Source organism: Manis pentadactyla, chromosome 1 (assembly GCF_030020395.1).
Source record: "Manis pentadactyla isolate mManPen7 chromosome 1, mManPen7.hap1, whole genome shotgun sequence".
Taxonomy (NCBI): domain Eukaryota; kingdom Metazoa; phylum Chordata; class Mammalia; order Pholidota; family Manidae; genus Manis; species Manis pentadactyla.
The window spans coordinates 24,374,940-24,388,781 of NC_080019.1; the positions used below are offsets into that span (position 1 = coordinate 24,374,940).

Below are 13,842 nucleotides of genomic sequence, written 5' to 3' on the forward strand. Positions count from 1 at the left end.
CCACTAAGCATTTAGGCTTTGATGTTATTTTCAGTAATTCTATTGTATGACCAGAACAAGAGTGTGTCTGATTATTCTGGTGTGTAACTTTATAAAACTACTTAATTTTACTTATGATAAGAAAAAATATTAACTATAGGTCATCCTTTAAAAAAATGGCACTAATCTCTTTTCTGTGTATATTCAGTACATATTCTTAAGTAGGCTACTCCTGACTTTGCTGTTCACTTTCTAAAGTGGTGTACATATTTAGTGGGAAATAAAACTTGGGGTGTTTTTAATTTTAATCTGCCTCTAATTTGAAATTGAAATTGAATGCATTTTAATGGAAACACCATGGGTTTGGAGATAATCTGGGTCAAATTTCATCTATTTCATTTCTAGCGGTGTAACCCTAGATAGGTATTTATTTAATCTCTTCTAGTTTGTTTTCTAATCTTCATAAATGAGAATCATATTACTTTCATGGGGAAATTAGTATTAAATGAGATAAAATAAATATGCCTAAAATAGTCCTAGAAATGATAGTGATGGTGGTTATTTCTGGAGATTTACATTAAACATCCCTTTTTATGCCATTTGATACATATATATCAACTTTAAATAACTTTAAAAATATAGTTTTCATAATCTTAAAAAAGTAATGGTTGAAAGATAACTTGAATTATTTTACAGTTTAGATAGGACTCTCTACTTGGTATGTTTAAGAATAAAATCCTTTATTTTTGTTGAACATAAGGTGGTATTTTAGATGAGGATTTCTCAATCTTGGCACTATCCACCTTTTGGGCCACGTCAGTTCCTTGTTGTGGAAGGTCAGCCTGTGCATGTAGTGACATTAGTGGCATCCCTGGCCTCTTCGTCCTTGATGTCAGTAGCCCCCTCCAGTTTTGACAAGCAAACATGTCTTGTCATTATACATTGTCATATGTCCCCAGGGGTGGGAGAAATTTGCTTCTGTTGAGAACCACTGTTTTAGATGGGTCATTTTAATTGACTTTAGAAAATTCCACTGAATTTCACTTATTTTTGCCTCAGCAGTCTAATTGTGTCTTCAGGTTGGAGGTTTATTTTAATTACAAGTTTTTTTTAGTTTGGTTGCTGAGTACTTGTGGCCCAATATAAAGTGATTCACAGAAGAAAGAGACTTAAATTTTGAGTGCACAGAGGAAACTTTCACTTTAGGTTTTAGTCTTTCTGGTGTTTGAAAATACCAACACATGCCCGTATAATCTGAGAAAATTCAAGTTACCATCATTAAACTCTGCCAGTTACTTATAAACTTTTTGTAATTCAAATAACTCATTATACTAAGGTTTTAGTTAATGATTGTTTCATCTTATTTTTGGTAACAGCTCCTTTTGCAAATTTATTCTGTAAATATTTACTGAGTATCTGTTGTGTACCAGGCACTGGGATATAGTAGTGAACACAAATGATAAAAATACCTGCCATCAGGGAGTTGATATTCTACCAGTCTAGTGAAAGCCAAGGACCTTTCTCCAAGAAAAATGCAACACGTGCAAATTGCTGCATTGTTTTGGAAATTCACCTGCCATCTTAAGCCTGTTCTTTTTCTCCTTTTTGTTGTTATTTTGCTTTTTTTTTTGACTGTAGCATATTACACAGTAAAACCACAAAAGTTAAGTATACAGTTCAGTGGAACCACCACCTACATGAAGATGTAGAACATTTCCAGGACCTTAGCTGGCTCCTTCTTGCCCTCTTCTAGGCAGTACACTTTTCTTCCCTCCCATGGTAATCACCACTACTATAGCTCTATCATCATCGATTGATTTTGGTTATTGCTGAACTGCATATAAATGGAATCATACAGTGTGCACTCCTTTTTGATTGGCTTTCACTCAATGTTATGTCTGTGAAATTTACTCATATTGTTGTTTGTGGCAGTATTTCATTCTTTTCCCTTGTAATATAGTTTTCCATTGTATTAATACACCACAATTTGTGTTCCATTCTTTAGTTGATGGATACCTAGGTTGTTTCCAGTCTCTGATTGCTATGAATAAAGCTGCTGTGACTGTTCTTGTTACAGGTCTTTTGGTGTATCACCTATTTTTTGTTGGGCTTATACCCGACTGGAATTGCTAGGTACATGATGTTTGGCTTTGGTAGATACTGTTAACTAGTTCTACAAAGTGGTCAGACCAGTTGGTAATCCTACCAGCAATGAATGAGTTCTAGTTCCACATCTTTACCAATTCTTAAAATTGTCATACCTTTTAATTTTACCCATTCTGATGGAAATATAAGGGTATCTTATTGTGGTTTTCATATATATCTTCCTGATGATTAATGATGTTGAGCATATTCTCATATTCTTACTGCCCATTTGGATATTGTCTTTTATATGGTACCTTTTCAAGTTCTTTGCCCATTTTTCTATTGAGTATATGTCTTTTTCTAATTCATTTGTAGGAGTTCTTTATATATTCTGGGTAGAAGTCATTTAGTTATATGTATTGCAGATATTTTCTTTAAGTCTGTAATTTGATTTTGCACTCTATTAATGGTATATTTTGATGAATAAAAACTTAATTTTATTGAAGTCCAATTTATTAGTTTCCTTTCACTGATTTTTGTGACCCTTTTAAGAAATCTCTGCCTATCTCAGTCTCATGAAGATACTGTTTTCTTCTAAAAGTTTTATTGTTTTACTTCTCACACTTACGTCTATGATTCATTTTGAAATTAGTTTTTGTATATAGTGTGATTAGTGTGATATAAGGGTCAAGGGCCTTTTTTTTTCTTATATGAATACCTAATTAATATTCACCATTAACTGAAAAGATTGTCCTTCCCCACTAGGCCTTTTGCTGTTAATCAGACCCATATGTGTGGGTCTATTACTGGACTCTCTGTCTTATTTCTTGTTTTTTTTTGTCTATCTTTGCAATAACACCGTACTAACTTACTGTGGTAATTGAGTCTGGAACACATATTAGCTTCAGCCTTGATACCGCATAGTTAATTACTCCATCTTTGTTGTTCTTCAGTGTTGCCTTGTACTTTAAATGTATTCATGAGGCTTTAGTTAAGAGCCTTTATTTGCCTTTTTATCTTTTCAAATTTTAACTTTATAATAAAGAGTTTCACTAGAGTAAACTGAATTAAACCATAATGTATCTGTGTGAGTTCTTTATTTATGCAAAGCCATGTAATTTGCTGCTTTGTAAAGTTTACTTATTGGTTAATGTCAAATTCTCTTTTTGTAGATTCCCCTGCAATATTATTTCACTTTCTGTTATAGAGAAGGAAAAAAGGGGATATTGTGCTGGAGGTCTCCCTTTATGGAATGTGAACTTGACGAGTGGGCAAGGCTCTTTTAGAGCATAATCCATTTTAACTAGTATGCCCCAGTTCACCTCCCTGAAGAAATCAACATCATAAAACTTGTTTCTGTTTGTACCTGCTCTTATTAAAAAATAAGTGCATCAAGAGAGTCTCTTACGTATTTTATATGCTTTAAGTAAAATAAAAATTGGCTACATGATCCATTTCACCATGAGCGAAACAGTATTTCAAAAGCATCTTTTGACTGTCTTGAATAAATTATACTCACAATCTATTAGGTATATATTTACCTCAGTTTTGGCATACTTTCCCTCCTTTATTTTTCTGAGCAGTAAAGGGGAAATTGCATTTAACCTGAAATCCCTGTTTCTATTTTAATATAGATTAAATTTCATATGGGAAAAGTGTTAAAGTGAATTGCTCATCATACTTACCTGGCAAGGGAGATACCATGATCGCAAAGTGAATTTTGCTCATTAGAGTATTTTAGAGCCTATAAAGAGATGTAATGTAAAACTGGATCATAATCAGAGTTTTTTTAGGTATTTTACTTACGTAGATCATCCTTTCATACCTATTTGTTGTTTAAAATCATAAAATGGCTTTTATTTAATGCATACTGCATAGTGTACTTTAAAACATACGAAGTCTTGTGTATAATTAAGATGGTTTATCAAGTTGTCATAATTTGGCTGGCCAGTTGGTGTCACTGTGGCACAGGCAGTGAAATTGTAAATACTCTGTTCTTGTTTTTGTCTCATTGCAGATGTTTCATTTTTCATTCAAATGTTTCATTTGCTTTCCCTTCTAAGTCTGTCCTAGAGAAGCCTGGTTAAACTCTTAACTCAACATTTACATTCATACAGAGATTATAATGGAATGTCTCAAAAATCCCATAGAGGCAGCTTAATGTATGTTAATGTTCCAAAGTTTGTTAATCTTTTAAGATGAAGAGCAACAGCTATATGTAGAAAATAGGACAATTTTAGTATTACTGCAGGGATTTTTTACAGCAAAAATATTTTTGTTTCTAAATAGAAAATAGTTTTCATTTTTTGAAGATTAGTAATGTTCAATCTCTAAAGAATACCACTCACTGACTTATAAACTGCATGTTATTTATAATTTATTCTGTTATAGTACTGGTTAAAATATCAGATTAGAAACATGAAATTCGTGTCATGAGTTAACGAGAAGAAGCAAAATTAACTCCACATGGTTGAAACTTCTTGAGAATTAAGTTACATTTGGCAGATTTAGAGAAATTACCATAGTGGATATAGATAAAATGAAACTTTTCCTGTGGTAGGCTGCAAACTAGAATCCATAATTTATGTTTTTCTACTTATAGACCTTTCTCCTAGAAAAATGTACATAATGTATAAAACTACCACATTTTACATTCCATTTTAGGGAGTTTAGGGCCCCCTAAACCCTGTCTATGGATCCTTAGTTTACCTGAATCTTAAAAACTTCTGGTCTACAAGCTTTGACATAAATCCCAGGATTTTAGTTCAGTAGGAGTATCTCGGAGATCCCTGAGTTTCATTAACTTTATTTTACATCTGAGGGAAAGGGCTCTTGAGGTTGTGATGGAGTTACCCATATTAAGTACCTGTACCAAAAGCTTCTACAATTTGATTGTAAGTACAGTGAGGGCGTGAATGCTCTCATTCGTTACCTTATCTCCAGGTCCTAGCCACAATGCTGGGACATGATAGATCATTGAGGCTTCATTGAATGTTTGGTTAATGAATGAACAAATGTTAGAGCCAGTACTAGAAACAAGATTTCTAGACTCCTGTGGAACAACAGGAGGTGATATTGTACTCTTAGACTTGGTATGTCTCATGTCCTTAATTTCCCAGCATCCTGGTCGTCGTCATCCTTATCCTTGTCCTTGTTGTTGAAGTTTTCATGTATGCAGTTTCTGTGTCACTGTTGTTTTAGTCTTTACTGCTTTTGTTGAACTAAGTAGTTTCTCCATTCTTTTGTATTACCAGTCTGGATAATATACTCTTAGCAGTCTGGAGAATATATGGGAAGGGAATTAAGAATAGAAATAGTGAGAACACTTTTGGAAATACTTCTTCTCCCATCCCGATGTTGTAACTGCCCATTGATTTATCTGCCTTTCCCAAGAGATTGGAATCACCTTTAAGGGAGAGACCAACACTGTGTGCACACAGCACAGTTTAAGATTCACAGTAGTTGCTCAACAAGGAAATGGACTCCAATATAAGGACTTAAAATTTAACATATTTTCTACTTTAGCCATCTTACTGTAGAGTTTGAATAGCATGTAATGACAATTTGTCTTCATTCTAGATAGTAACACAGTATAACATTTGTGCATCACTCACATCTAAAAAATTTAGTAGCTCAGTCAGTGGCAAAATTGATTTGATGAGGGCTTTTTCCAAAGGCCAGTTTTTACTAAATGTATATCTTGGACTCTTTTAGAGGATGGCAAATGTTTTTCAAGGATTGTTTAACCCATGCAGATCTCGACTCATTTTAGTACTTAATTTTCAAGTATAGAATATATTCTTGGTACTATTACCACAAATTAACTTTTAAAATATGTTTATTATATGTACTGTATTAACTCTGGGTTGGGATTACTGTTGAAAATTGTACATACATATAATTTTTAATGAAAGGCTGGAGCCTTATCTATCTTAATTATAAGATAGATTGTGCCTATAAGAAAGATTGTAGGTTGTACCTTTATAAACAAAACACTTATCACAGATAAGTTTTTTGATATCTAGGAAGAATTGTTTTGAATGTAGATACATACAGATATTTTTATAATGATAGTTTTTGGATGAATTCAGCATTTCCTTGATGCAGGTTGGTACATGATTTTATTCTTACCAGACTTCAGTACTATTAAGAATATAGACTAAGGGGATGTGGGGACTCAGGTGAGCTATGAGGGTAGGCAGTAAACTACCAAAATACAGTGATTGTATAAATTTTTATTATATATTTATTAAATGAATGAGGAGAGGTGGGGAAAGAGAAATTAGATTGTATGTGTGCATGTAAAATGGAGAAAATAGACAAATCAGAAGACTGCTATTTTGATCAAGTGGAATAATAGTTATAGGAAGAGACTGTGATCATGAAGTGAGTTATTAGACTAAAGAGTCCAGGTGTGGTAATTCCTGAGTGATGACAAGGTACAAAGAGTGGCTGGCCATGGGAGTTCCAACCAAAGTAGAATGGGACATGAAAGATGAAAAGCATTAGAAATGAAGAGGTTAATGACATCTGAGACTAAAGTTTAGGTTGGGTTGTACTACATTAGTCTAATATATCTTTTATTTGCCCTCACATTTTTTTGCCCTTTGTCCAACTACAAATTACCAAACCTTAGTCAAGCTACCAACTTTAGGCTTCTTACAAGTATATTGAGGGGAAAAAAATTATACACCTTTACAGATTGTTCTTACTACAGCCCATCATAGTGCATCAACATAGATAAGCAGGCTCAGTAGATTTTATTGCATTTGAAGTATTTCACAATTTGTATTAAAAAATAAAGCATACTACATACCTTGCCATTAGTAGACTGTGTTTTTGGTGAGCTATGAAAACTCTGTGTAGACACCTTATGTGTCAGTCTGAAAGGAACTGGAAACTGAACATAGAATCAATTCCTGAAAGTGCACAATGGCATGCAAAATATTGGGAACACCCAGGATAATAGTAAGAGTTGGGAATAGAGCAGAAGACCTGGATATGCCAAAGTCCTCAATAAATATTTGGGATTGACTGGAAAGAAGGTAGATGACAATGTTAAGGTTGGAAAGAAGGCAGTGAGATAGGGTGGCCCACAAAGAAATGGGAGAGGAGATCCCTGCGTCTCAATCACCTGGCTTGTTTGAAATTCTGACTCCAGGGCTCCACACTCCAACTTAGTAAGAATCATGAAGGCAGATAAGAAGAATCTGCATTTTTAACAGGTTTCTCAGGTGATTCTTACCCCCGCCCCCCATTTGAGAACTGGTAGTTTAGAAGTACCAGTGGAGAGCTGAGAAAATGCTGACCCTGCCTTCATCCTCTTGGTAAGTAGAATGCTAGAGAATAATCAACTTTGACTCAAGATAACTGTAGAGAGAAAGAGAGGCCACTACGAGGAGGCATATTTTAAAGCAAATTGGATGAACATTTTGTGTTCTTTCTGTGTTGGTTTTGCAGTAACTTTAGTTTAAACATAGATTACTGTGCTAAATAGTAAGTTCTAAAGTTACATTTTTAACCTCGTTCTGACTTTTACTTCTGTTAAAAATAATGCAAAATGGAAACAAGTTATTTTGGTTGAAAGTGAGCAAGCACACCTTCACCACTTTGTGGAAGCTATTACTACAAATATTATTTGGTATAATTTGAAAAGGACTTAACATATACACGAAACTCTTGCCCAAAGCATTGTATTTTGTTTTAGCTACATTGTTTGAAAATCTATTTCTAAAATCTATTAAATACTCAAGAATTATCCTAGTAGTTTGAAAAGAAAGTTAACTTCTGTTTTATTCCATTTCATTGCATGATTGTTAAGCATGACTTGGCAGAGTCTTAAATTTTGAGTTGAACATCACTGACATAAAAATGCAAATGAGGGATTTTATGTTGTTGGTTATAAATGGGCTTATTGTGTCTCAAATATATTCTGTAAACTATAGAAGTAAATGCAGTAGCAGATACTTTGAAAGTTACTAAGCTAAGCACAGCCTTATTGCTGAAACACTTTTAAAAAATTTAAATGTCATGTAAAGGCACATTTTAAGTTTTTGTGAAATATGAGGCTAAGTCATACCACTTAGAGAATGTGTATTTTACAAAAAGCAGTCAGCAAGCTCATAAAATATTGAATGTTATCTCACATCTCATGCATTCCTTTCACATATTTCATAGAATTTTATGTTGCACTTAGCTGCCAGGCTGCTATCAAAATGATAATTCTGTTCAGAATATGAATGAACCCATTTGTACCACTTTGGTTAGGCTCCTTCTGTTAGTAACAGCCTCGGCATAGGAAAGCTTTAGTACTTTTCAGATTTTATAGCTGTTTTACATAAAGGACATGGGATTTTTCTGGAAGAACTTTTGTTTATTGAGTAAAGGACCCCTGGGAGAGCCCTGGAGGGGTTTGAGTAGATGTGATGTCCTCAGACAGGCGAGATGGAAGGCATCTCTGTAACTTCTTAAAAACTTAGTGATCAGAGATATATCCATTCTACTTATTATTTAACATGTTACTAGCTCCCCTCTTCCTAACTACTACTACTACTACTCTCTTTTCTGGGAATGTATACAATATTTTGTGATAGGACAGATTATTCAAATGAATAATGGTTTTCAGGTAAGTTCCAAGAAAACACCAAATACACACCTCTCCCGGATCTCTGTGCCATCTGTATGTTGTTGCTTTTTATGCCTCATATTTTGAGGGGTGTCTTTGATCCTTTTTTTCTTAAGGAGACCTGAAAAGCTATCAAGACTTAGAGCAAGACAACATCCAAGGAAACCATTCCAAAAATACTTGACCTTAATGACCAAATTTGCAGTTTAAAAAAAATCTTGCTGATTTGACAGTATTTATTTTGCAATATATTGTCTTTCAGAGGGAAAAAGTTGTCTTATTTTCATGTAAATATGAATAAAAGGATCATTAATATTTAAAACTAGAAGCCATTGATTTAGTATATTAAGAAATAAAGTGGGAAATATCATTTGATCCAGTAATTCCACTTTTAGGAATTTATCTGTAGTAAACAAAATCGCTGATCTGAAAAGATATGTGCACTGCTATGTTTATTGCTGTATTATTTACAGTAACCAAGATATGGAAGCAACCTAAGTGTCCATCAATAGATGAATGGATAAAGAAGATGTGGTACATATACACAATGGAATATTATTCAGCCATAAAAAGAAAAGAAATTCTACCATTTGCAACAACATGGATGGAGCTAGAGGGTATTATGCTCAGTTAAATAAGTCAGGCAGAGAAAGAGAAATACCATATGATTTCACTTCTTTGTAGACTATAAAAACTAAGAAAAAGAGAATGAACAAAACAGCAGTAGACTCATAGACACTGAGAAGGGACAACTGGTGGTTACCATGGAGGAGGGATGGGGGTGGGTGGGTGGGGAAGGTGAGGCGGATAAAGGGCCACAAAAATTCTTCATCATAATGTAGGTTGCTCATGGGGATAGTTGTATAGCATGGAGATTATAGCCAGTGATTCTCTAACATCTTCCTATATTGACAGATAGTATCTGTAAAAGTGGGAGTGAAGATTTAATAATATGGGTAACTGTTGAAGCACTGTGTTGTATACTCCAAACTAATATGAGACTGAATAGCAATGAAAAAAAAGAAATAATAGAAAGCAAAAAAACAAAGTAAGTAAATAAATATTTATGTCTTAAGGAAAAAGTAAAAATAAACTGGAAGGCTAAAGATTATTATTCATTGAAATGAACAGATTCAGAGATTGATTTAAAAATAGGAAGCAAATAAAACTGAGTATGAAGATAGTTACTAAGTGCTCTTCACAACAATATACAAATGGAAAAGATGTCCTGTGACAAGAGGTTTTTAAGAGAAATTAGGAAGTAAGTGAAATGGAATGAATCTTGTTCATTTGTTTTTTACCATTTAGCTATAGGTTGAGAGTGTTATTTGCATTGGTGTGTTAAAACTTCAGCAGATTCTGAAATAACGATTTTTAAAAGGCATTTCTTTAAATCTTTAGGAAACATACTAGCTCAAATGAATTCTAAGTCTCTAATAAATTCTTGTGGCTATTTAAATTTATCATACATTACAATTAATACTGTTTTACTAAAGGTTACTTCTAATTATACTGCTTGTCAGTAACTAAGTGGCACATTTTTGGGTTCCAGTTTTCTCATCCATAAAATAGTGATAGTACCACTTAATTTAATAATACTTCATGTATTATTGTCAAGATTAAAGTAGATCATTTACAGGCAGTTCTTGCTTTGTATAGTGTCAATATGCATTAATTTCAGTTACCACAGTTTAATTAAATAATACTAGTCCCCCAACAACACAGCTCAAATTTTAGTCACCATGGTGTATTAACTCTAATTATATTAAGTACAAACTTCACTGTTAGCACTTAGTGTATAAATCACTATGTAAAGAACAGATGACTGTCATGATTATTGGCTAATCATGTTACTTCTTTCAAAGTCTCTTGTTAGTCACTGCATATCTGTTACTCAGTTCACACACAGATAGCAAACTGTGTTCTTTGCTCCTGGTTATAAACCCATGTGACATTTTCCAAAAATGGGATAATCAAAAGGGAATGGGTGAGTGAAGATGGAAGTGCAGCAAATAAATGAAAAATGGTAACACTGGAAGAAGTGAAATTCAGACCAAACCTAAATGGAGTTGTGGAAGAAATAGCCAACTGTAGGGATGTTGACACTGCAGCTGTTAGACTCTAGATTTGAGCCTGAAGAACTTAGTTGTTAAGGCTGACTTAACAGCATAAACGAGAAAAGAGCTTTTAGTGTTTTGACAAGAATTTTTAAAGGTCGTGGAATAATACATTTTACCCATTAATCACTTTGAACTGCTTGCTTGATCATTTTTACTGTCCAGCATTATCATGCAAAGTGAGGACTGCTTGGGCATTAAGATGCTTAGAACAGTTCCTGGCACACAGTGATTGCTTGAGAAATATTTGTTATTGGAATTATAGGCAATAGCACTAATTTGTTGAAAAGATGATTTTAGGAAGGGAGAGGGATGGCTGACATTAACTGAGGGCCTAAAGATATGTACTGGGTGCTTTGCCCATGTTATCTTGCCTAATTTTTATAACACTCTGAGGTACTATTCAGCCTCTTTTTAGAGCTAAGTAAACCAGGGCTAAGAGAGTTTTTAAGTACTTGCCCAGGATCACATATCCTGAAATAGGAAAGGTGGTATTCACATGAGGTGTCTCATGGTTCTAGTAATAGTCAGTACTTGATGAAACTGCCACAAAACTTTAAAAAGTGGTTTAAGAGTTTGTTATTGATAGATATCTTTAAAGTATGCCATACAAAACTCAGAAGGTGATTTTATGGGAAACTAATTAGGGCAAAGAAAGCAAGAATAAATCTTTGCAGCTTACTTCTAATGATTTTACCACTACTCTTTCTTAAAACTGTTTGATTAAACATAGATATAAAAGAACATTGGTTGTCACAATATGTATAAAGTATAAAGAATAATGATACAAGTAAAAGGCATTCGGATTGGAAAGAAAAAGGTAAAACTGTTTTGCAGATGATATGGGCTTGTGTATAGAAAATGCTAAGGAATCCACACAAAAAACTGTTAAAACGAGTAAGTTCAGCAAAGTTGCAGGATATAAGAGCAATATGCAAAACTCAGTTTTATTTTTATACAGAGGGAATAAACCAAAAGTAAAATTAAGAAAACAAGTCCATTTACAGTAGCCCCCCAAATAAGAAAATCCCCAGGAATGTGTGCAAGACTTGTATGCTGAAAACTATAGAAAACTGTCAGAAGAAGTTAAAAATCTAAATAAATGAAAGGACATCTCATACTCATGGATCAGTTAATTTGTTAAGATGGCAGTGCTTTACAGGCTGATCAGATTCAACATAATCTCTATCAAAATCCTTGTTGGCTTTTTTGTAGAAATTGACAAACTGATTATATGTAAATGCAGGGTATCCAGAAGAACCAAAAATTTTGAAAAGGGAACAGAGTTGTAGGACTCACTGCTTTCCATTTAAAACTACTACAAAACAACAATATTCAAAACAGTATAGAACTAGCATAAGGAAAACATATAGATCGTTGGAACAGAATTGAGAATACAGAGATAGGCCTTTATGATCAGTTGAGTTTCAGCAAGGCTACCAAGATAGTTTTCAATGTGGAAAGAATCTTCAACACATGGTGCTGGAACAATTGTATATCCATATGCAAAGAAATGAAGATGGCCTCAGACCTCACATGATACTCAAAAATTTACTCAAAAGACTTAAATGTAAGACAATAAAACTATAAAACTCTTAAAAACATAGGTGTGAGTCTTCACTGTCTTGGGTCAGACACTTGATTTCTTAGATATGGCACCAGAAGCACAAGCAACAAAAGAAAAAAAAGATAAATTGAACTTAATCAAAATTTAAAACTTTTGTACTTCAAAGAACACCATGAAGAAAGTGAAAAGACAGCCCACAAAATGGGAAAAAATATTTATAGTCATGTATCTGATAAAATAGATCTGTACCTTACAACTCAACAGTAAAGTGACAAATGACCCAATTAAAAATAGAGCAAAAGATTTGAATAGACATTTTTCAAAAGAAGACGTACAAATGGCCAATAAGGACATGAAAAATTGCTTCATCAGTCATCAGGGAAATGCAAATTCAACGGTATAATACGGTACTACTTCATACCTGCTAGGATGGCAGTAATCAAAAAGACAGATATAACAAGTGCTGGCAAGGTTGTGGAGAAATTAAGAACCTTGGTACATTGCTTTTGGAAATGTGAAATAGTGCAGCCCTTATAGAAGGTGGGCTGACAATTCCTCAAAAGATTAAACGTTGAGTTACCGTGTAACCCAGCTAAAAACAGGCACACTAATGTTCATAGCAACATTATTCATAATAGTCAAAAAGTGGAAACAACCCAAGTGTTCATCAGCTGATAAATAGATAAATTGTAGTAGATCCATAAAATGGAATATTACTCAACTATAAAAAAAAATGAACTGGGGAGGTGGACAAAAAGATGGCGGAGTAGGAATGAAACCTCCTCCCAAAAAACATAAAACATGAAAATACAGCAAATACTACACCTGAAAACAACCTGAAAACTGCAAAACTGACTACCTACTTCTAGAGAAGAAGAGAAGACCTCACAGAAAATGGTAAAGCGTCAGAGCTGAGATGGGACCCAAACCTTCCCTCCTTCCCAGCCCATAGGAGGGAGAAAAAGGAACAGAGCACGGAGCGGGTAGGAGCCCTGGATGGCTGAAAACATGGCCCTGGAGATCTGCTCCGGGAGTAGGAGCCCACCATTACATGGTGCTCTGGTGATTGGTGGGGCTGGACAACAAAGGCAGAACATTCTGGGAGGCTGAGATTCCAGTTGCTTGTGGAGAACAGGCATGCTGTACCAGCCCCACTAAGATAAAAACAAAGGGCAGTTTGAAAGACTTCCCAGCAGTGGGAGGGGAGCCAGAGGGACAAGTGTTAGAAGGAGCTCTCTTCTCAGGAGAAAGGGCGGGTGAACAATACTTCCCCAGCAGATCAGGAGCTCTTGGGAGTCCCAAGTGCTCCATCCTCTGCTGGTAACACAGCTCTGAGTCTCACCCTGCACACACAGCTGGCAGACACCCCACTTGGCCAGGCGGGAGTGTCAGACTTCACTGCTGGGAAAGCAGAGGGAGGCCCTCCCAGCGTTCTTGGCACCATTTTGGCCTGGGGAGGTGCCTGTGGG

General features: G+C 34.7%; 1 protein-coding gene across 7 annotated transcripts in view; it reads left to right on the top strand.

Annotated features, from left to right (window-relative positions):
• Window positions 1-13,842, top strand: part of ARFIP1 (ADP ribosylation factor interacting protein 1) — a 118,877-nt gene that overhangs the window by 41,796 nt on the left and 63,239 nt on the right. The gene's annotated exons all lie outside the window — the stretch shown is intronic.